The 23,042-nt window shown below is 37.4% G+C and overlaps 1 pseudogene; it reads left to right on the top strand.

The window, feature by feature from the left end:
• Window positions 1–1,195: 1,195 nt before the first annotated feature.
• LOC118525349 (SNRPN upstream reading frame protein pseudogene) lies at window positions 1,196–1,414 on the top strand (annotated as a pseudogene).
• The last annotated feature ends 21,628 nt before the right edge of the window (window positions 1,415–23,042 follow it).

Below are 23,042 nucleotides of genomic sequence, written 5' to 3'. Positions count from 1 at the left end.
TATTATATACAAGCTTAATAAAATAAGACCTAATCCAGTGTTCAAAGTAGCATATGTTTAGCAGTAACTTTGTACATGTCTCAGTTATTGTTAAACATGGATTAAGTCCTCAAGACTTACACCCTGGTCTGTTGAGGATATACAAAATATGGTCCTTCATTAAAAGGAGTTTGTAAAGTTTTTATTTTTGACAGGAAGGCACCTGAGGTAGACAATAAAACAGAGCTGGCCTAACTTTCATGGATGTGGTAAGAACTGACTTTTCAACAACTACGAAAGTGTTTTAAATATTAAACCTTACAAAACAACTAATCACATTTATTATTTAAAAGACATAATGGGAAGAAATAAACCAAGACAAATTTAGGGGAAATACCTGAATAAGTGCCCAATAAGAGCTCTTCTGATGACTAAAGAGTAGGTGAAGTTTAGTGGTAAAAAATCTATTACCACTGTGACTTAAAATGGGAATACAGGAAATGTGCTGGAGGAAAGTGAAAATCATTAGGGTGCTGCAATTTAAACATTAGGCAGTGACTAGCTGGCCACCTTCTTGGCTCCTTCGTTCATAACTTTTCAATAAATCTCACATTAATCAACACTTATTGTGCTTTGCCTACAGAATGATAGAAATAGTCGTGTTGTTCTTTTCACAGCCCTTCTTACTTAGGGTGTATTGCTGCACTTCAACAGCAAATGATGGAACACTACTTTGTTTGCCTGTGATCCAAGACACTTGTCAAGCATATCATAGACTTCCATATATTACAAATCTGGTGCTGTAAGAATTGAGATGCTAGTCAGAGTAAATTGTATTAGTTTTATTATTTAGCAATGCATTATACCTAAGACATTTTCTACCGCAAGAAACAGAATTGGTTTCAAAGGATAACCAATAACAACCAAACACCTCACTACCACAAAAAACCACATCTAGCTATATTTTCATTTGACCTTATTTATATCATATAGTATCTTATACACATTTGGGAAACTAGACAAAGAAAAATCTCTTTGATGTCTGACTTTTAAAAATTTGTTTTCCTCTATGGGGTAATATACATTGGCAACAATTATTTTGATAATCTAATCAACACATATTTGTTGTTGCTGTGTTACTATTTATACAGTAACTAAGGGGAGTTGAGCAGCTACTAGAGATGACACTCTGATCTGAGGACCAGTCAGCAGCTGGATGGAGTGGACCAGGGACCACTTATACCTGAGATGGACTACAGACTACCACATACCAGATTTGGAAATCCAAGTCAAATGTAGTAGGACAGTCTCACTGACAAACCAAGAGTGTCACCTGTACTTGAGGGGATCTCATCAACAGCAAGCACCTGTGGTATATTTCCAGGTGGAAATCCTGAGACAGGCATTCTTAACTGAGACACCAAGAGGTGGGTAAAGCAGTATTGGAATATTAAAGTAGCTGACTCCAAGGGAAAAGCCAGCTGACAATGTATTGATATATTTGAATCAGCTGACAATGTAATAAAGCTACCCATGAGAAAAAAAGGTAACTAAGAATATTTAATTGCTCTCTTTAAGCATTGTTAGAGGTATATGTGCTGATCACAAACATTTTTATTATCTGAAAACAAGGAATTACCTTCATCAAAATACAAATGATTCCCAACTTATGATGATTTCACTTATGATTTTTTTAATATTATGATGGTGTGAAAGCAATACTCATTTAGTAGAAACTGTACTTAAAATTTTGAATGTTGATCTTTTTCCAGGCTAGTGATACACAGTATGATACTCTCTCATGATGCTGGGCAGTGGCAGCGAGCTCCAGTTCCCAGTCAGCCAAGTGAACACCAGGGAAAACAACTGATACACATTCAACTATTCTATTTTTCATATTCGGTACAGTATTCAATAAGTTATATGAGATATTCAACACTTTATTGTAAAATAGGCTTGGTGTTAGATGATTTTGTCCAATGGTAGGCTAATGTAAGTGTTCTGAGCATGTTTAAGTTGAGGAAGATTGGTAAATCAACCTAATTTCAATACTCCCTTTATGGAAAAGTCCAAGGGCTTATGACCCAGAGATCTTGGTATAGAAAGACATTTTATTAATTTAGTTATGTACCTGACTTCTTGGTAGTTCTAGCTATACTCAGGTTAAAAATACAATTGATTCTTGTTATTTGTGGTAGTTATGTTTTGTAATGTATAGAACCATTGCTCCTAGGGGAAATGCAAGGTTAGGTTCCTGTGAGCCTCTGGTCACAACATTTGCATAAACCAATCAATATATATCCTTGTTTTATCTGTGTTTCTGTTTAAATACACCTTATTTAACATATTTTGTTGATTATTTAATATTGGACTCATAGCCAACAGAACTATAACTCATGCCTGAATGATGCTTATCTAACATGTGTATTTTCCTAGTAAGTCACATTACAGCCTTTCAGAGCTTAGAAACACTTGATACCACTTTAGTACTATGCTTGGGGGCCATTTAAAACAGAAAAATCACCAACATAAAGCACAACGAAGTGTGGAAAGTATAGCTACCTAATAGATAGCAAAAAGGACATTTGTTTACAGTATAAGAGCTAAAGCAAGAAAGCCAAGTGGTGCCTTGTTTGACTTCAGTGGGAACCTGCACATTGGTGACTCAATTTTCCACCATGGAACATGACCAAGAATGACAGAAAATGCATAGTGAGTGTTGATTCTGTGTTATGACTTACAAATAAATTTTAGTAGGGAGGAAAATTCACAAATATAGAATCTATAAATAATGAAGATCAATTATTATGCAGTGAGTAATTTTTACACTTCATAGTTTTAAAATGATTAAGTAGTTATTCTGTACTTGCAAAGAGTAAATTGTTTTGAAATGCATGAGATTTTGCTTAAGTTTCAAATTTTACCCTTGGCCATTTATTTTGGAAAATCTGAAATAAGTTTGATTTTCTCCCAATTTAGTCAAACATTGCAGTTTGTTTCAGTAGCCATATTCAGAAACTCAATAGCTCAGAGATTATAAATCACAAAGATACATGTAAAGGCAATAACAGGAAGAGAAATCAAGAAAGAAAATACATGTTCTCAGTGTTACAGTCTATAGTGGATTTAAAGAGCTGAGCCATGCTTAATTAACACTTGTTGATGGAACTTGACAATTTCAATTTTACCTTATACGTTATAACTGAAAATGGTCTGAGGAACAGGGTGGATTGAAACATTTATTTAAAGATAATAATACCAAAAGGTTTAAAAAGAAAAAAAAAGTAAAGATAACAATACCATTAAGTTAACTCAATGACATGCTATGATGACATTATTTGGACGATGCTTTATATAACCTTCATTCAGAAGTACCTAGGATTGGCCAATATTTAAGACATGAACATCTGATTCCCTATAAAATAAAAATAGTCTAACAGACATTTTATAAAGTATGTTCTGTTGAAATGTATCATTCTGTATTGCCAAGAGAGTATACACTTTGAATTGAAAGGAAGTGAGAAGAAAATAGGGAATGACTTATGCATGATGCTTTTAAGCTCATGACAGAAATAGCTCAGGCAATATGTGGTCACTCAAGGAATTTCAAAGTGGCTGGTGTCTGAGTTTGGGAAAAGAGGAAAATAAATATAAAGCTAAAATAACATTTCAATCAAAAAATTTTTAAATACGAACCAGGAGAGACTATGGACTCTGAGAAGCAAACTGAGGGTTCTAGAGGGGAGGGGGGTGGGGGGATGGGTTAGCCTGGTGATGGGTATTAAAGAGGGCACGTACTGACTGGAGCACTGGGTGTTATACACAAACAATGAATCATGGAACACTACATCAAAAACTAATGATGTAATGTATGGTAATTAACACAACATAATAAAAAAATTTTTTTAAATAGAATATAATGAATATGTAAAATTGGCTGTTAAAAAAGAGGAGAAGCAAAAACTGAATGTTTTAAAACAAAAGACTAGATTTAGACCAACACATTGCAGAAAACTGAAGTCTCATTAAACAGGCAGTTATTAAGAAGATAGAATGAAGTGTGCGTTATTACCTTCTACACTGGCAAGTTCAAGCATCAGCTGCAGAGTTGAGAGTGATTTGATCTCTCTCTTATCCAGGCTTTATCATATAAAACTATGTAAATTCCTTCCTGTTTTTTGTTTTTGTTTTCAGTCTGTGGCTTCATACAGTAGGTTTATCTTCTGGGCCACACTTATGAAAAAGGAAAGGACTAAAGAAAAAAATTCAAACTTTTAAAAGCATGCCAATTTTGTCTATAAACTAAGTCATAACAGAGATAATAGAATTTAAAAACTTGCCTGAATTTATTTTAATATATTTAAAAAGTACATTTTCTATAACTGAAATGATCTCTATGAAAAGGAAAAATGACTTCAGCACATTACATTGTGCCATAATACATTTTTCCTGGAATTTTTGATACCAGTCATTAAGATGTGAAAGGACAAGCACAAGAACAGTTTTGTCTGTTAAGGTATGTCAGAATGCACAGGCACAGCCAGTGAAGGAGGATAGTCATTGCTTGAGAGAAGCTTGGGATAAAAAGCAAAGCATTTTTAAAAAGTTACCTATCTTAAAAATACTCTTGAGTTTTATGTTAATTAAAGAGCTTTACCTCTGATAGTGTGGACTCTTATTCTCTCATTGGTCTCTCTATAATGTACAACAGTGTAGAGAGTAACCCCTAATGCCCCCACCATGTAATAGGCATGATATATGCAAAAATAAAGGCTAGCAAATTCATGTCCAAGAGGTTTTCCACAAGATCTGAAGTTCTGACCCTTCAATTCCCTCCTAAAATATGATTATTGATAGCTAACATTCATTGAGCACTTACTATGTGCCAGGCATTATGCTAATCACTTTATATGTATTAATTTGTTTAATTCTCACAACAGCCCTGTAAGGCAGGTGCTTTTATTATCTCCATTTTACAGATGAGGAAACTCAGGCAAAAGAAGTTAAATAACTTGCCCAGAGGCACACTGGAAGGAAGTAGTAGAGCCATGATTCAATCCTAGTTGGTATTATCCATTAACATGATCATCATAAATTAAGTGATCAAATTATCTAGCTAGTTATTTTGAAAGGCAGTAAAAGACTAGTTCTCAGTACAGATAAGTTTTAAGGGGAGTGGGTGAGACAGGGATCATGGAATGCTCCAGAGAATGGAAAGTGTCCATGTGGAGGATCCTGGACAACCAAGAATTATAGAGATACTAAGAACTGAGAAACTTAAAAGGAAGAAAGAAGCACTCAAAAGGGGACAACTAAAGGTACAACTTTGTATCTTCACAATTTTGCCAAGGCACAATTACTATCAGTACAGACATTCCTTAATATTCAGAATAGGTACAGAGCAGAAAAGCTGCTTGTACAATAAAAGTGTACCTCATCTCTGGATTCTCTTCCACCATAGAAGATAGTGAAGATGGTAAAAAAAAAAATAGTGGGACATGTAGGCAAGGCTTAGGGTATCTTCTTGTTACTGTGGCCCCCTGGCTTAGATGTGACCGTCATACTGACAGTGACTGAAGCAAAAGTGAGGGAAGCTGCCCTTAATGAGGATCTTCCTGAGCTCTGCTATACCTCGACCAAAATGCCAATGAGAAGCAGGGAGCAACAACTGAGTTTATCTATTAAATTGGAACTACTTTAGTGTCTGACTCGTTCTGAGATAGAGAATTGTGATGTAATGGTGCTAATAAATGAGAGCTTCACAATTCTGTAACTGTGAGGATTTTACTGAAGACATAGCAATCACTTTTACTTTATTCATTTCATAAAGTTAAGATTCTCTATTTGCTTCACTTCAGGGGATACAATGGTATATTACTCATAGATATGTATGCACATGAACACACATATATGTACACACATGAGCATACACATATCACTTCTATTCTAAAACACTCAGTGACTATAGGGTAGGTATGATTTATTTCCAAGTTGGTACTAAATGGTATAAAAGAAATCTTCACTTACTAACTTTTGATTGGCATAACCCAACAATTTAAGATGTTAATAGGTCATACAATTACTTTTTACTTTGAGATAGAGTTTCCTTACAATAAGATGTCTGGTATTTTAAACTAATTTTAATTTAAATAAGTCTAATTAGGCTTGAGCAGCTGACAATTTTTTAGAATCACAGACAGAGCTGGAAGAAACCTTAAGGGTGAGTCAGAATAACCACTCTTGATGATTCAGTTATCTCTATATTATCCTACCAAAAGCTCTTAATCTTCTTCCCTCCTACCCTCCCTCCTTCTTTCTTTTTCTTTCTTTCTTTCTTTCTTTCTTTCTTTCTTTCTTTCTTTCTTTCTTTCTTTCTTTCTTTCTTTCTTTCTTTCTTCTTCTCTCTTTCTTTCTTTTTCGTTTCTTTGTTTCTTTCTTCCTTTCTTTCTTTCCTAAATTCATTTATTCAAATAATTGAGTGCCTATTATACACCAGATACTTTCTTAAGTGATGCAGGCAGAAAGATTAATAAGATATGGTCATTGATTTTAAGATTTTAAGATTTCACAGTTTAGTAGAGTTGACAGACATGCAAGCAAATCATTGTATTACAGTGTGGGCAATAATGGAAAAAGGAAGAATGTGAAAGGAATGGAGTATAGAAGAGAGTAATTAACTCTTTTGTGTGGATGTGGTAGGGGTGGGACAGGATTCAGACAAGGTTTTACAGAGGAAAAACTGCCCCATTTTTCTCATGACGAGTGAGGTTTGCTAGGAGAACAAATGGATGGTAAGGTGGAAAGGGAAGAAAGAACAACATAGTGGAAAGGCAGAGTGATTAAATAGCCCAGTGTGTTAAGAAGAATTATAAGTAATTTGTCATGGCTTGTCATAGATGCAGTAAGGTGGGCAGCAGGAAAAGCCAAGGCAAGAGAGGAAGATCTTGAGGGATTTGTCTGCCTGGTCAGAAGAGCAGCTGGTAAGAGTCTTTAAAGGATTTTAAATAACCTGTCATTATATATCAGAAATATGGTTTAGAAACCTACCTTCGAGTAACTTTGATTTTATAAAGTTCTTATTTATAGTGAACTGAAATCTTTCTCATTACATCTTCTATCTTAGTCTTCATTCTCCTATGTAGGATCTTACAGAATAAATTTATCTGAATTCTTCTTCTGTACATGCTTTTTGAATATTTACATACATACATGCCTTTCAAATATTTAACAATGCTTATTGGGTCTTCTCTGGATTAAATATTTTTAGTGCTCTTAACCACTTACCCTATCAGAATTGTCTGCGTGAAGGAAGAAAGTAGGTATTTACTCACTGTCTCTTGTCTCCCATTATTTGAGGCTTGCATGTGACTGAGAGGGCTGCTGAGATATTGATGAAGGCCCCGATGTGAAGATTAGAAAGATGTGAAGCATGAATTTGAGGGAGTGCAGTCAGCATGAGCTGGGTCTAAACTCATGTGCAACTGTCCAGTGCAGGCTGCAGCTGAAATCAGAGTTGGGCCAAGGGGATATAACATGGGGCACCAGAGGCAAATGCTAAAGGTAATAATGGTTAAGCTGTTTCAACAAAGAACTCACAAAACACAGTAGCCTAAATAAGACAGAAGTTTAATTTCTTAAGTAAGGTTTGGTTAGTTTGCAATGGTGGGACTTAGTTGTTTGACAAGGCCATTCAGGGACACAGGTTCCTTTCATATGGATTTTCTGCTGTCTCCTAAGGCATTTCCTAGACCACATGGTCAAAGCTGGGTTGCTAGCACATTTGTGTTTCATCTCATGGAAAGAAGAGAAAAGGAGTCTTGTGAAATTTCTTTTTAAATAAGCATGGCAGAAATTGCACATATCCTCTATGTTCTTATCCCATTGGCAAGAACTTAATAATATGTCCACATTTGTCTGCTAGGGAAGCTTTGAAATGTTGTTGCTAGCTAGTAAGCTTTGTGTGTAGTAAGAAGAAGGGAAAGGAATTTAGGGAGATATTAGGAAATAAATAACCTCATTCATATTAAATTTTCTGTCCAGCCAGATTTATGTGTTTTAAAATTCAAATTCAAATCAGTCCTGAAGTTGCTAAAAACACCAAGAGATTCAAACAGCCAAAGCCATATGATAACCCTTGCATCCTGCAAACAGCTAAAGGATCTCTTAGTTGGTCTCAGTTGAGAACAATGTAGGGTGAATTTCCTATTACTATCACTTCTATTAAGGGCTGTTGAAACATGTAAAATGGGTTGGGAAGTAAGATGCTCTCAATAGAGGACCATACTATTTCCCACTTGGCAGTTATTACCCATGAGTATTTTTGATACTTAGAATTCATTATAATTCAAAGAATAATAGGAAATTCAAAGGTTTCAAGTAGAATATTTTTTTTTGTCACATGCACAGAATTTGAGAAATACTGCTTTCTGACAACTCAAGTTGCAAAGGAAAAAAATGTGCCACTGCTGTCCTTTTATATCATTACTAATGAGGGCAAGTTCTCCTATGTCAATGGCATGACTTGGATGGAATCTCTGTCCCCACCATATCGTGTTCCACAGTTATTTCATCTCTATAATATGATGTACACTGCATACATTGACATATGTGAGATATAAGAGACAGACTTAGAGAGCTAAGATGACAGAGTAGTAGAAGGACCCTAGCCTTGTTTCATCCCTCAAACACAGCTAGATAAATGTCAAATCATTCTGAATACCCAAGAAATCTGTCTAATGACTGATAGAATGAACTGCACAACTAGAAGGAGAGAAGAGGCCACACCATGGAAGGTGGGAGGTACAGAGACATAACTGGGGGAGAAGAGAGTCACAGGTGCTAGAGAGGGGAGGGAGCCCTGGACACAGAGAGAGGCAAGAGAGAGAGAGAGAGGATCACACAAGGGATCACACAGGGAAAGCACTTCCCTAAAGCCATTGACTGGGAAAATTAGAGGGGCTGATTTTTTGTTGTTGTTGTTATGTTCAATTAGCCAACATATCATTAGTTTTTAGTGTAGTGTTCAACGATTCATTAGTTAGTATAACACCCAGTGCCCATCACAACACGCGCACTCCTTAATACCCATCACTGGATACTGCATCCTCCCACCACACCCCCTCCCTTCTGTAACCCTCTGTTTGTTTCCTAGAGTCCAGAGTCTCTCATGGTTTGTCTTCCTCTCTGATTTCTTCTGATTCAGTTTTCCCCCCTTCCCCTATGGTCCTCTGCATTATTCCTTATATTAAACATATGAATGAAACCATATGATAATTGTCTTTCTCTGCTTGACTTATTGCACTTAGCATGATACCGTGCAGTTCCATCCATGTCAGTGCAAATGGCAGGTATTCATCCTTTCTGATGGCTGAGTAATATTCCATTGTATATATGGACCACATCTTCTTTATCCATTCATCTGTCCATGGACATCTCTGCTCCTTCCACAGTTTGGCTATTGTGGACATTGCTGCTATGAATATTGGGGGTGCATGTGCCCCTTTTTTTCACTACATATGTGTATTTAGGGTAAATACCTAGTAGTGCAATTGCTGGGTCATAGGGTACTTCTTTTTTTAACATCTTGAGGAACTTCCATACCGTTTTCCAGAGTGGCTGCACCAGCTTGTATTCCCACCAACAGTGTAAGAAGGTTCCCCTTTCACCACATCCTTGCCTACACTTGTTGTTTCCTGTCCTGTTAATCCTTGCCATTCTAACTGATGTAAGGTGGTCTCTCATTTTGGTTTTGATGTATTTCTCTGATGGCTAGCGATGATGGGAATATTTTTTCATGTGTCTGTTAGCCATTTGTATGTCTTCTTTGGAGAAGTGTCTGTTCATGTCTTCTGCCCATTTCTTGACTGGATTATTTGTTTTTTGGGTGTTGAGTTTGAGAAGTTTTTATTGATCTTGGATACCAGCCCTTTATCTGTAATGTAATTTGCAAATATCATCTCCCATTCCGTGCATTGCCTCTTAGTTTTATGGACTATTTCCATTGTTGTGCAGAAGCTTTTTATCTTGATGAAGTCCCAAAAGTTCATTTTTGCTTTTGTTTCCCTTGCCTTTGGAGATGTGTCATGAAAGAAGTTGCTGTGGCCGATGTCGAAGAGGGGTTACTGCTTATGTTCTACTCTAGGATTTTGATGGATTACTGTGTCACATTTAGGTCTTATATCCATTTTGAGTTTATCTCTGTGTATGGTGTAAGAGAATGATCCAATTTCATTCTTCTGCATATGGCTGTCCAATTTTCCCAGGGCCATTTATTCAAGAGACTCTTTTTTCCACTGGATGCTCTTTCCTGCTTTATTGAAAATTATTTGACCATAGAGTTGAGGGTCCATTTCTGGGCTCTCTATTCTGTTCCATTGATTGATGTGTCTGTTTTTGTGCCAGTACCATACTCTCTTGATAATCACAGCTTTGTAATATAGCTTGAAGTCAGGCATTATGATGCCCCCAGCTTTGGTTTTCTTTTTCAACATTACCCTGATGATTCAGGGTATTTTCTGGTTCCATACAAGTTTTAGGATTGTTTGTTCCAGCTCTGTGAAAAATGTCGATGGTATTTTGATAGAGATTGCATTAAATGTGTAGATTGCTCTGGGCAGGATAGACATATTAATAATGTTTATTCTTCCAATCCATGATCATGGAATCTTTTCCATCTCTTTGTGTCTTACCCAATTTCTTTCATAAGCGTTCTGTAGTTTCTAGAGTAGAGATCCTGTACCTCTTTGGTTAGGTTTATTTCTGGTATCTAATGGTTTTTGGTGCAATTCTGAATGGAATCGATTCCTTAATTTCTCTTTCTTCAGTCACATTTTAATGTATAGAAATGCAACTGATTTCTGTGCATTGATTTTATATACTGTCATGTTGCTGAATTGCTGTATGAGTTCTAGCAATTTGGGGGTGGAGTCTTTTGGGTTTTCCACATAAAGTATAATGTCATCTGCAAAGAGAGAGTGTTTGACTTCCTCTTTGCCAATCTGAATGTCTTTTATTTCTTTTTGTTGTCTGATTGCTGAGGCGAGGACTTCTAGTACTATGTTGAACAAAAGTGGTGAGAGTGGGCATCCCTGTCGTGTTCCTGACCTTAAGGGAAAAGGTCTCAGCTTTTTCCCAGTGAGAATGATATTCACTGTGGGCTTTTCATAGATGGCTTTTTTGATATTAAGGTATGTTCCCTCTATCCCTACACTTTGAAGAGTTTTAATAAAGAAAAGATGCTGTATTTTGTCAAATGCTTTTTATGCATCAATTGAGATGATCGAATGGTTCTTGTTTCTTCTTTTGTTTATGTGATCTATCACGTTCATTGATTTCTGAATGTTGAAACACGCTTGTATCCCAGGAGTAAACCCCACCTGGTGGTGGTGAATAATACTTTTAATGTACTGTTGGATCCTATTGGCTAGGATCTTGTTGAGTATTTTGCCATCCATGTTCATCAGGGATATTGGTCTGTAATTCTCCTTTTTGAGGAGGTCTTTGTCTGGTTTTGGGACCAGGGTAATGCTGGCCTCACTGAACGAGTTTGGACGTTTTCCTTCCATTTCTATTTTTGGAAGCAGCTTCAGTAGAATAGGTATGATTTCTTCTTTAAATGTTTGGTAAAAGTCCCCTGGGAAGCCATCTGGCCCTGGACTCTTGTTTTTTGGGAGGTTTTGGATTACTTCTTAAATTTCCTTGCAGGTTACTGCTTTGTTCAGATTGTATATTTCTTCCTGTTTCAGTCTTGGTAGTTTATAAGTTTCCAGGAATGCATCCATTTCTTCCAGATTGTCTAATTTGTTGGCATATAGTTGCTTATAATATGTTCTTACAATTGTCTGTATTTCCTTGGTATTGGTTTTGATCTCTCCCCTTTCATTCATGATTTTATTAATTTGGGTTCTTTCTCTTTTCTTTTGGATAAATGTGGCCAGAGGTTTATTGATCTTATTAATTCTTTCAAAGAACCAGCTTCTAGTTTCGTTGATCTGATCTACTGTTTTTCTGGTTTCTATTTCATTGATCTCTGCTCTAATTTTTATTATTTCTCTTCTCCTGCTTGGTTTAAGTTTTATTTGCTGTTTTTTCTCCAGCTCCTTTAGGTGTAAGGTTAGCTTGTGCATTTGGGATTTTTCTACTTTTTTGAGAGAGGCTTGGATGGCTATGTACTTCCCTCTAAGGACTGCCTTTGCAGTATCCCATAGGTTTTGGACCAATGTGTTTTCATTCTCATTGGTTTGCATGAATTCTTTAAGTTCCTCTTTAATTTCTTGGTTGACCCAGTCATTCTTTAACAGGATGCTTTTTAACCTCCAGTGTTTGAGTTCCTTCCAAATTTGTTCTTTTGATTGAGTTCCAGTTTCAAAGCATTGTGGTCTAAAAATATGCAGGGAATAATCTCGATTTTTTGTTGTTGATTGAGACCTGATTTGTGACCCAGTGTGTGATCTAGTCTGGAGAAAGTTCCCTGTGCACTCGAGAAGAATGAGTATTCTGTTGTTTTAGTATGGAATGTTCTGTATATATCTACGATGTCAATCTGGTCCATGTGTATTTCAAAGTTCTTGTTTCTTTGTTGATCTTCTGCTTCGATGATCTGTTCATTGCTGTGAATGGAATGTTGAGGTCTCCTACTATTAATATATTATTATCAATATGTTTCTTTATTTTTGTTATTAATTGGTTTATATAATTGGTTGCTCCCATGTTGGGGGCATAGATATTTGCAATTGTTAGATCTTCTTGTTGGATAGACCTTTTATGATATAATGTTGCTCTACATCTCTTACTGCTGTCTTTGGTTTAAAATCTAATTTGTCAGATATGAGGATTGTTACCCCAGCTTTCTTTTGAGGTCCATTGGTGTGGTAAATATTTCTCCATCCCCTCACTTTGCCTAGGTTCAAAATGAAATGAGTTTCTTGTAGACAGCAAATGGATGGTTCTTGCTTTTTTATCCAATCTGAAACACTGTCTTTTGATGGGAGCATTCAGCCCATTTACATTCAGAGTAACTATTGAAAGATTTGTATTTCCTTCCATTGTATTGTCTGCAATGTCCCTGTACTGTAGATTTTCTCTGTTTCTTTCTGGTCTATGTGACTCTTGGGGTCTCTCTTCAATTACAGAATCCTCCTTAATATTTCTTGAAGGGCTTCTTGGTGGTGACATATTCTTTCAGTTTCTGCCTGTTCTGGAAACTCTTTATCTCTCCATCCATTCTGAATGACAGCCTTGCTAGAGCAAGTATTCTTGGCTGCATGTTCTTCTCATTTAGTACCCTCAATATGTCTTGCCAGCCTTTTTGGGCTTGCCAGGTTTCTATGGATAGGTCTGATGTTGTTCTGATGTTCTTCCCTCCATAGGTAAGGAACCTCCTCTCCCTAGCTACTCTCAGGATAATTTCTTTGGCTGTAAGATTTGCAAGCTTCACTAATATATGTTGGGGTCTTGATCTATTTTTATAGATTTTGGAAGGGGTCCTCTCTGCCTCTTGGACACAAATGCTTGTTTCCTTCCCCGGATTAAGGAAGTTCTCAGCTATGATTTGTTCCAATATACCTTCTAGCCCTCTCTCCTTCTCTACCTCCTTGGGGATCCCAATAATTCTGCCATTGGAACCTTTAATGGCATCATTAATCTCTCCAAGGATTTTTTATGGGGTACCAGCTGCCTATCTCTGTTTTCCTCAACTTCTTTCCTTTCTATCAGCTTAGGTTCTAGATCACTTATTCTCTCTTTTGCTTCATTGACTTTAGTTGTTAGAATATCCAGTTTAGAGCATCTCATTCACACCATTTTTAAGTTTGGCCTCATTAGATCTCATTTCTGCCCTTAGAGATTCTATATTGTCACTTATACTTTCTTCAATTCTAGCTAATAACTTTATTATTGTTATCCTGAATTCTATCTCTGACATCTTTATATCCATATTGATTAGCTCTGTGGCAGAGAATTCTGCCTCTTACTCTTTTTTGTGTTAGTTCCTCCTTCTTGTGATTCTTTCCAGAGAATGATGGGTGAGTGAATGAACAGAGTCCAAAATATCAACCACAACTTAAGCAAGATGCACCCTAGTAAAATCCAGAGTGGTCAGAAGTTACCCCAGAAAAACAAAGCCAAAATGAAATACAAGAATAAAATTAAAAACAAAACAAAACAAAACAAAAAACCAAAAAAAAAGTGGGAGGGGAAGGGAGACTATAATCTCACAGTGTGGACAAAGCAGGGTTTTCTACTTGTTCCTGGATGAATTTTGGTCTGTTTGTTAGAAGACACTACATCCCAAAATTTCAAGGAAAGTAAAACTTATATATATATATACATATATATATACATATATATATATATATATGTAATGATAAAGTTGAATATTTTGAAAAAAGGACTTAAATGAAGCATATATCTATAAAAAATGTAGATGTGAAAAAATACAAGTTAAAAAGTAACTATGAAATATAAGTTCGTATAATAAGCATCTAGGTGAAATGAGAAAAAGGTAAAAAAAACACCAAAAAATCATAAGAAAAAGAAGAAAAGGAGAATTTTATCTGAAAAATAGATGAGTCATGAGGCAAAACCTGGAGCTCAATATAATATTTTCCCCTGGTATTGGAATTATAGAATCTTGTGGGATCCATAGGCTTGTCATCCACATGTTCTTCCATACTGTCTTCTGGGGGAGGGGCCTGCTGTGCTGTTTCTCAGGTATCCCTGCCTGGGTGGAGTTGTCCCACCCCCTGTCAGGGGGATGGGCTTATTGCAAACTGGTCCTCGGTGTGGCTTTTGTTCCAGGAAGGCTGTCCGAGCCTCTTCAGAGGATCAGAGCAAAAGTGTCCATGCCCAAACCTCCTGCCCAGAGCAGAAAGATTGCAGTTTTCCCTCTTTAATAGACCCTCTGGGACAAAAAGTCTCCATTTCTGTATGCCCCTAAAACCGCAGCCTCTCGCGGTGTATGCCACTGCAACTCTCTCGGAGGTAGTCCCAGGGGCCAGGGAGTACCACTACCCTTTGTGATTGTAAAATTGTGAGTGGCCACAGGCTCGTGCGCCCACCGAAGCTCCTGGAACATGTCTGGTTGCCACTGTAATATCTTTTCCAGGCCGCTACCGCTCTGAGAGCTTTTGCCTGGTCATGGATGCAGGTTCTAGCCTTTTTTAGGCTCTTAAGGAAAAGAACAATTACCGACCCACCTGGCTCGCAGTTTATGGTGACTCGAGCTGAGAGTCCCCTTCTGGGCTCACTGACCATAACCTGCTTCCTGGCTCCACTGGCTCGGGCACTCTACCAGTTCAGGCACCCCCATTCGCTCTGTGACTCCTCGGATCCTGAGACCACATTGCCCTACCTTGAATTCTGCCTTTTCATTTCCAGAGCCCATTTCAGAGAGGGATGTCTCTCACTAGAGCAGATTTCTAAGAGTTCTGATTTTGTGCTCTAGTGTTTTATCACTTTCCCAGGAGCCAGCTTATAGAGGCTGCCTCCCCCTTCTGTTTATTTTCCTATATCTCCCCTCAGAGTCATGACTCCACAAGTCCTACCTTGCAAAAAGCAGTTGCTTTACTGCTCGTAGAGATCCACATATATATTCTTACATCTCAGGCTGATTTCGTGGGTGTTCAAAATAGTTTGATAGATATCCAGCAAAATTCAGGGGACCAGTTGAAATGGGGTCTCCTACTCTTCTGCCACCTTGCTTGCCTCCCCCAAACCATCATTCAACTCAGAGGGGCAGATTTTCATGAGTTTTTACAACTAGTGCATCTCAAAGACTGGAGTTTTAGAGGTCCATGGCATGGCTGGTGTGGAGCCTTGAGGGCAATGCAGTGCTCCTGTGGAGGAGGTGGGCAGGTATCCTGGGGGCAGATGATGTCATCTGAGGATCCCCTGGGACACATTGAGGCAGATGGTCACCCTTCTTGGAGCACATCTGAGTGAGGTGGTGTTGCCTCTCCTGGCACAAAAGAGCCACAGGCATCATTTCCCTCCCTCCGCCCCTCAGCATAGGTGCAGACACCTGCTGAGGGTGGCTAAACCAGATATTGGCTCTTTGCTGTGCTTTACTGCAAAACCCACTCTCCTATGCTTTGGAGTGACTGCCATCTGGGTCAAACCTGCAACAGTCCCAGCTCGGCCAGTCCCTCCCCCAGAATACAGGTGCAGGTCCACACCATTCCAAGTCCCTAAGGTTTGGAGTTTTAAAACGAGACTGCCTGTGATAAGACCAAAAGTGCACTGCTCTGCCAGGCATCCAGGTGGCCCAGATAGTGTGAAGGCAGCAATCTGAAAGACACCTGGGACTCCCGATAGGAGACTGTTCACTTTTCGGGGAGGACTTACTAGACAGCAGGGGGCACGAGCTCTACTCTCCAGGATGAGGGAGCTGGCTAGTGCCATTACGCACCCCCTCCAGCATAAACTGACTTTAGTAAACAGTACAACACCAATAGTGATGGCCTAAACTGCTTACACCAAGCCCCATGCCCCTGTACTCTGCTGGTACTGCTTTTCTTGGGGAAGTGTGCCTGAGAACCAGCACAGCAGGCCCCTCCCCCAGAAGACCAACACAAACCTGCACATGAACCATGTCTACTGACGTAGAGTTTTGCAAGCTTCAGCTCTAGTGGAAATAACATCAGGTCTCTTTTAACAAGCAGACCACAGCTCACCTAGTTAAAATTGCTAAACTCTGGCCAAAGTTCAAACACTGGCCACTGTAGGAAAGGACAACCTCTGCAGAAGACTTACCTGAGGGAATGAACAGCCAAAACACAGCAGTGTGCATGCAGGACACAGCAGGGACACTGCTAGAAGGACAAGACCCTGGCTATTGTATGACCTCTTCTACATAAAGACTTTACTCTCAAAAACAGGAAACATTATAGGCTTTCCTAACACACAGCAGAAGTCAGAGAACTAGACAACATGCCAAGATGGAGGAATTCACCCCCCCAAAAAAGACCAAGAAAAGGTCACAGCCAAGGATCTAATTGAAATAGATATACGCAATATGCCTGATCCAGAATATAAAGAAATAATCATAAGGATACTACCTGGGCTTGAGAAAAGCATGGAAATATAAGGGAGCCCTCTACTGCAGACATAAGAGACCTAAAAACTAGTCAAGACAAAAGGAAAACTGCAATAATTGAGATTTGAAACCAACTGGAGGTAATGAACACAAGGATGAAAGAAGAAGTGATGTAGAAGATAAAATTATGGAAAATAATGAAGCCGAACATTAGGGAAAGAAAGATATTTTTTTCCCTAGGTCACAAAAGTAGACTTGGGGAACTCTGTGACTCCATAAAGCCTAATAACACTCCTATCATAGGAGTCCCAGAAGAAAAAGAGAGGGAAAAGGGGGGCAGAAGGTTTATTTGAGGAATTTATAGGTGAAAAGTTCCCTAATCTGGGGAAAGAAACAGTCATCCAAATCCAGGAGGCAGAAGGAACTCCCATCAAAAGCAACAAAAGCAGGCCAACGTATTATAGTGAAATTTGCAAAATACAGAGAGAGTTAAAGAGAAATCCTAAAAACAGCAAGACAAAAGAAGTTCCTAACTTACAAGGGAAGACTACTAAGGTTAGCGATAGATCTCTCCACAGAAACTTGGCAAGCCAGAAGAAAGTGGTATGATATATTCGATGTGCTGAATGGGAAAAAATCTGCAGAAAAGAATACTCTACCCAGCAAGACCATCATTTAGAATAGAAGGAGAGATAAACAATATCCCAGACAAACAAAAACTAAAGGAGTTTGTGACCACTAAACCAGGCTTGCAAGAAACATTAAAGGGGACACTTTGAGTGGGAAGGAAAGACCAAAAGTGACAGAGACTAGAAAGGAACAGAGAAAATCTCCAGAAACAACAACAAAACAAGTAATAAAATGGCACTAAATTCATTTCTATCAATAATTACTCTGAATGTAAATGGACTAAGTGCCCAATCAAAAGACACAGGGTGTCAGAATGTATATATATATATATATATATATATATATATATATATATAGCAAGACCCATCTATATGCTGCCTACAAGAGATTCATTTTAAACCTAAAGACACCTGTAGATTGAAAGTGAGGGGATGGAGAAATATTTATCACACAAATGGATGTCAAAAGAAAGGTGGAGTAACAGTACTTATATGGGACAAACTAGACTTTAAACCAAAGACTGTAACAAGAGATGAAGAAGGGCACTACATCATTATAAAGGCATCTATCCAACAAGAAGATCTAACAATTGTAAATATTTATGCCTCCAACTTGGGAGCACCCAAAAATGTAAAACAATTACTAGCAAACATAAAGGAACTCACTGATAACAATACAATAATAAGGGACTTTACAACACCCCCTTTACATCAATGGACAGATCATCTAAGCAGAAAATCAACAAAGAAACAATGGCTTTCAATGATGCACTGGACCAGATGGGCATAACATATATTCAGAACATTTCATCCTAAAGCAGCAGAATACACATTCTTTTCAAGTGCACATGGGACATTCTCCAGACGAAATCACATACTAGGTCACAAATCAAGCCTCAATAACCACAAAAAGATTGAGATCATGTCATGCATATTTTCTGACCACAATTGCTATGAAACTTGAAGTCAACCACAAGAAAAAAATTGGAAAGACCACAAATACATGGAGGTTAAAGAACATCTTACTGAAGAGTGAATGCGTCAACCAGGAAATTAAAGAAGAAATTTAAAAAAAAATACGTGGAAACAAATGGAAAGGAAAACACAACTATCCAAATCCTTTGGGAGGCATCAAAAGTGGTCATAGGAGGGAAGTATAGAGCAATACAGGCCTACCTCAGGAAGCAAGAAAAATCTCAAATACCAGCCTAACCTTACATCTAAAGGAGCTAGAAAAAGAACAACAAATGAAGCCTAAAGCCAGCAGAAGAAGGCAAATAATAAAGATTAGAGCAGAAATAAAGATATAGAAACAAACAAAGGAAAAACAGTAGAAGAGATGAATGGAACCAGGAGCTCTTTGAAAAAATTAATAAAATTGATAAACCCCCAGCCAGACTTATCAAAAAGAAAACAGAAAGGACCCAAATAAAATCACAAGTGAGAGAGGAGAAATCACAACCACCATTGCAAAAATACAATTATAAGAAATATTATGAAAAATTGTATGACAGCCAATTGGGCAATCTGGAAGAAATGGATAAATTCCTAGAAGCAAATAAACCACCAAAATTGAAACAGGAGGAAATAGAAAACTTTAACAGACCAATAGCCAGCAAAGAAATTGAATCGGTAATCAAAAAACTCCCCAAAAAACAAAAGTCCAGGGCCAGATGGCTTCCCAGGGGAATTCTACCAAACATTTAAAGAAGAGATAATACCCATTCTTCTCAAACTGTTCCAGACAATAGGAAAAGAAGGTAAACTTCCAAACTCATTCTAGGAGGCCAGCATTACCCTGCTTCCAAAACCAAAGACTCCACTAAAAAAACAAAACAAAACGAACAAAAAGACAACTACAAGCCAATATCCCTTGAACACGGATGTAAAAATTCTCAACAAAATACTAGCAAATCGAATTCAACAGTATATTAAAAGAATCATTCACCATGATCAAATGGGATTTATTCCTGGGCTGCAAGCGTGGTTCAATATGCGCAAATCCATGTGATATACCACATTAATATAAGAACCATATTATCATTTCAATAGATGCAGAAAAAACATTTGACAAAGTACAGCATCAATTCTTGATAAAAACCCTCAACAAAGTAGGTCTAGAGGGAGCATACCTTAACATCATAAAGGCCATATATGAAAGACCCACAACTGATATCATCCTCAGTGGGGAAAAACTGAGAGCTTTTCCTCTATGGTCAGGAACAAGACAGGGATGTCCACTCTCAGCACTGTTATTTAACATAGTACTGAGAGTCCTAGCCTCAGCAATCAGACAACAAAAAGAAACAGAAGGCATCCAAATCAGCAAGGAAGAAGTCAAACTTTCACTATTTGCAGATGACATGATACTCTTTGTGCAAAACCCAAAAAATTCCTAGAATTGATAAATTCAGTAAAGTGGCAGGATACCAAATCTATGTATAGAAATCTGTTGCATTCTTATACACCAATAATGAAGCAGCAGAAAGAGAAATCAGGGAATCGATACCATTTACAACTGCACCAAAATCCATAAGATACCTAGGAATAAACTTAAGGAAAAATGTAAAAGATCTGAAAACTATAAAACTTTGATGAAAGAAATTGAAGAGGACACAAAGAAATGGGAAAACATTCCATGCTCATGGATTGAAAGAACAAATATGATTAAAATGTCTATATTGCCCAAAGCAATCTACACATCTAATGCAATCCTTATCAGAATACCACCCGCATTTTTCACAGAACTAGAACAAACAATCCTAAAATTTTATGGAACCTAGCTAAAGCAATCTTGAAAAAGAAAAGCAAAGGTGGAGGCATCATAATTCTGGACTTCAAGTTATATTGCAAAACTGTAGTGATCAAAACAGTATGGTACTGGCACAAAAACAGACACATAGGTCAATGGAACAGAGTAGGAAACCGAGAAATGAACCCACAACTATACGGTCAACTAATCTTCGACAAAGCAGGAAAGAATGTCCAATGGGAAAAAGAGTCTCTTCAACAAATGGTGTTGGCAAAACTTAACAGCAACATGCAAAAGAATGAAACTGGAATACTTTCTTACACCATACACAAAAATAAAATGCAAAATGGATGGAAGACCTAAATATGAGTTCTGAATCCATCAAAATCCTAGAGAAGAGCACAAGGAGTAACCCCTTTGACATAGGCCATTGCAACTTCTTATTAGATATGTCTCTTGTGGAAAGGGAAACAAAAGGAAAAATAAACCCTTGGGACATTCAAAATATATGCTTTACAAATACTGGATGAAGCTCTCAAAGGGAAAGGCTTATTTATATTAAAGTGTGCCAAGAAACTACAAATGCCAAGATGCCAATTTTGAGGAAAGATCATAATGCAGAGAAAAGCATGAAATCTGATCTTCAGTTGTCCAGCTATTATTGTTCATGTTATTTTTCTTCTCAGTGTTATGTGGCTCTAAACAATTCTGTGATTGGAAGTCAAACTCATCCAGCAGTTAATGATTGCATCTCTTAATGGTTTATAAATTTATATACCTGCTATTGTATATTAAGTGAAGTTGGAGCACAAACCAAAATTGCATTCCATTCTATGTAGAATTAGTTGTGTACGTTGGACACCCAAAATGATATATGAAGAAAAGATCACATCTAGCTGGAATTTATATTTAAATCTCACTTTTTCCTGAAGGTAAGCTGGAGGGGAGCCAAATTTCAACCCAGGCAGTGTTCATAATCTTTTAGCAGTTTGTTACTGCTCTTCTTGCTTGTAAAAAGGTCTTAAGTTCAGAAAAGGGTTAATTAAATTTGTAGCAATAACTTATTTGGGGCTGATTTACTTTAAATTATAAATTTGTATTAAAAAGTTTACTGTAACATAAAGTCATTACTGTAAACATAATCTTTCCTCATAAGAAATAATAAAATAATGGGCGCCTGGGTGGCTCAGTTGGTTAAGCAACTGCCTTCGGCTCAGGTCATGATCCTGGAGTCCCGGGATCGAGTCCGACATCGGGCTCCCTGCTCAGCAGGGGGTCTGCTTCTCCCTCTGCCCTCTTCCCTCTCGTGCTCTCTGTCTCTCATTCTCTCTCTATCAAATAAATAAATAAAATCTTTAAAAAAAAAAGAAATAATAAAATACTTGGCAGTCCTAGGTCCAGTTTATTCATGTATCCAAATCTTTTAAAAAATTCTCAGGCATGTTTGGTGACACCATTTTATGTCTTAATATTTAACTTATTCCAAATGGTCTATCAGAAAATTCCATATAAGATCAAGAATCTGAACTTATGGGGCGCCTGGGTGGCTCAGTTGGTTAAGCGACTGCCTTTAGCTCAGGTCATGATCCTGGGGTCCTGGGATCGAGCCCCGCATTGGGCTCTCTGCTCGGCAGAAGGCTGCTTCTCCCTCTGACCCTCCCCCTGCTTGTGTTCCCTCTCTTGCTGTCTCTCTCTCTCTCTGTCAATTAAATAAATAAATAAAATCTTTAAAAAAAATTAAAAAAAAAATCTGAACTTATGACATTAATATGGCCACAAGATGAAAATACTACTTTATGATATCCACTGCCCCCACCTACTTTTGTCATACAGAAAAATGGGAAGCAATAGAACATCTACAACAACAACAACAAAATGATACCATTTTATCTACTGAAGAAGCACACCTGACTTACTGAACAACCTGCACTGATAATATGCTAATAAAATAGGCTTGGAATGTATAAAATCAGGTTGGCTATAAACTGGTCCCTGACAGAAAGAGAACAAGTGTGTAGGATTGATATCTATTGAAGACTTTTTCATTTAATGAGTAATTCATTGTAATTTAAATTAAAAATGAAAAAATTTTCATTACTGGCTCTTAAGGGAGTTTATCCAGGCAGCAGTTCTAGATCAAGGAAATTTTATATCTAGTTAGTTCAAATATAGCATCTTCTCTTTTTAAGGAAGATATATAGCTTTTGTTTTTTGCCTTTATCTTCCTTTTTTTTTTAATCTAAGTTGTTTTGTTTTTTTTTTAGCAGAAGGAAAGAAGTGACAGATGTCACTGAATTATCTATGATCTCAATCAGTGGATAGATAACTTGAATTTTACTTTTCATCTGGTAGGAGACTGGAGGATTATAAAACTCATGCAATAAGGGCATTTTTGCAGTCTTAATTACAGTTTTTAGTTTGGGTTGTTAAAATGTCCAAGTTTTCCTTAATCTGGATTCAGACTGTAATAGGGATTGCATGTGGTTTTAGGTTTTCTATGCAGATACAGTCAAGGTCTTTTGGATTTGGAGTGTCCTTCATTTTTCTGAATTTAATTCTTTACCTATTATGCTTAGACAAGATTTGAGAGATGACGTTGATAAAATGTCCTTCTTCTTTCTCAACCTTACCTGAAAACATAAACCCATTA

The sequence above is a fragment of the Halichoerus grypus genome, chromosome X, assembly GCF_964656455.1.
Source record: "Halichoerus grypus chromosome X, mHalGry1.hap1.1, whole genome shotgun sequence".
Classification (NCBI taxonomy): domain Eukaryota; kingdom Metazoa; phylum Chordata; class Mammalia; order Carnivora; family Phocidae; genus Halichoerus; species Halichoerus grypus.
This window is presented reverse-complemented; position numbering and strand designations above follow the sequence as displayed.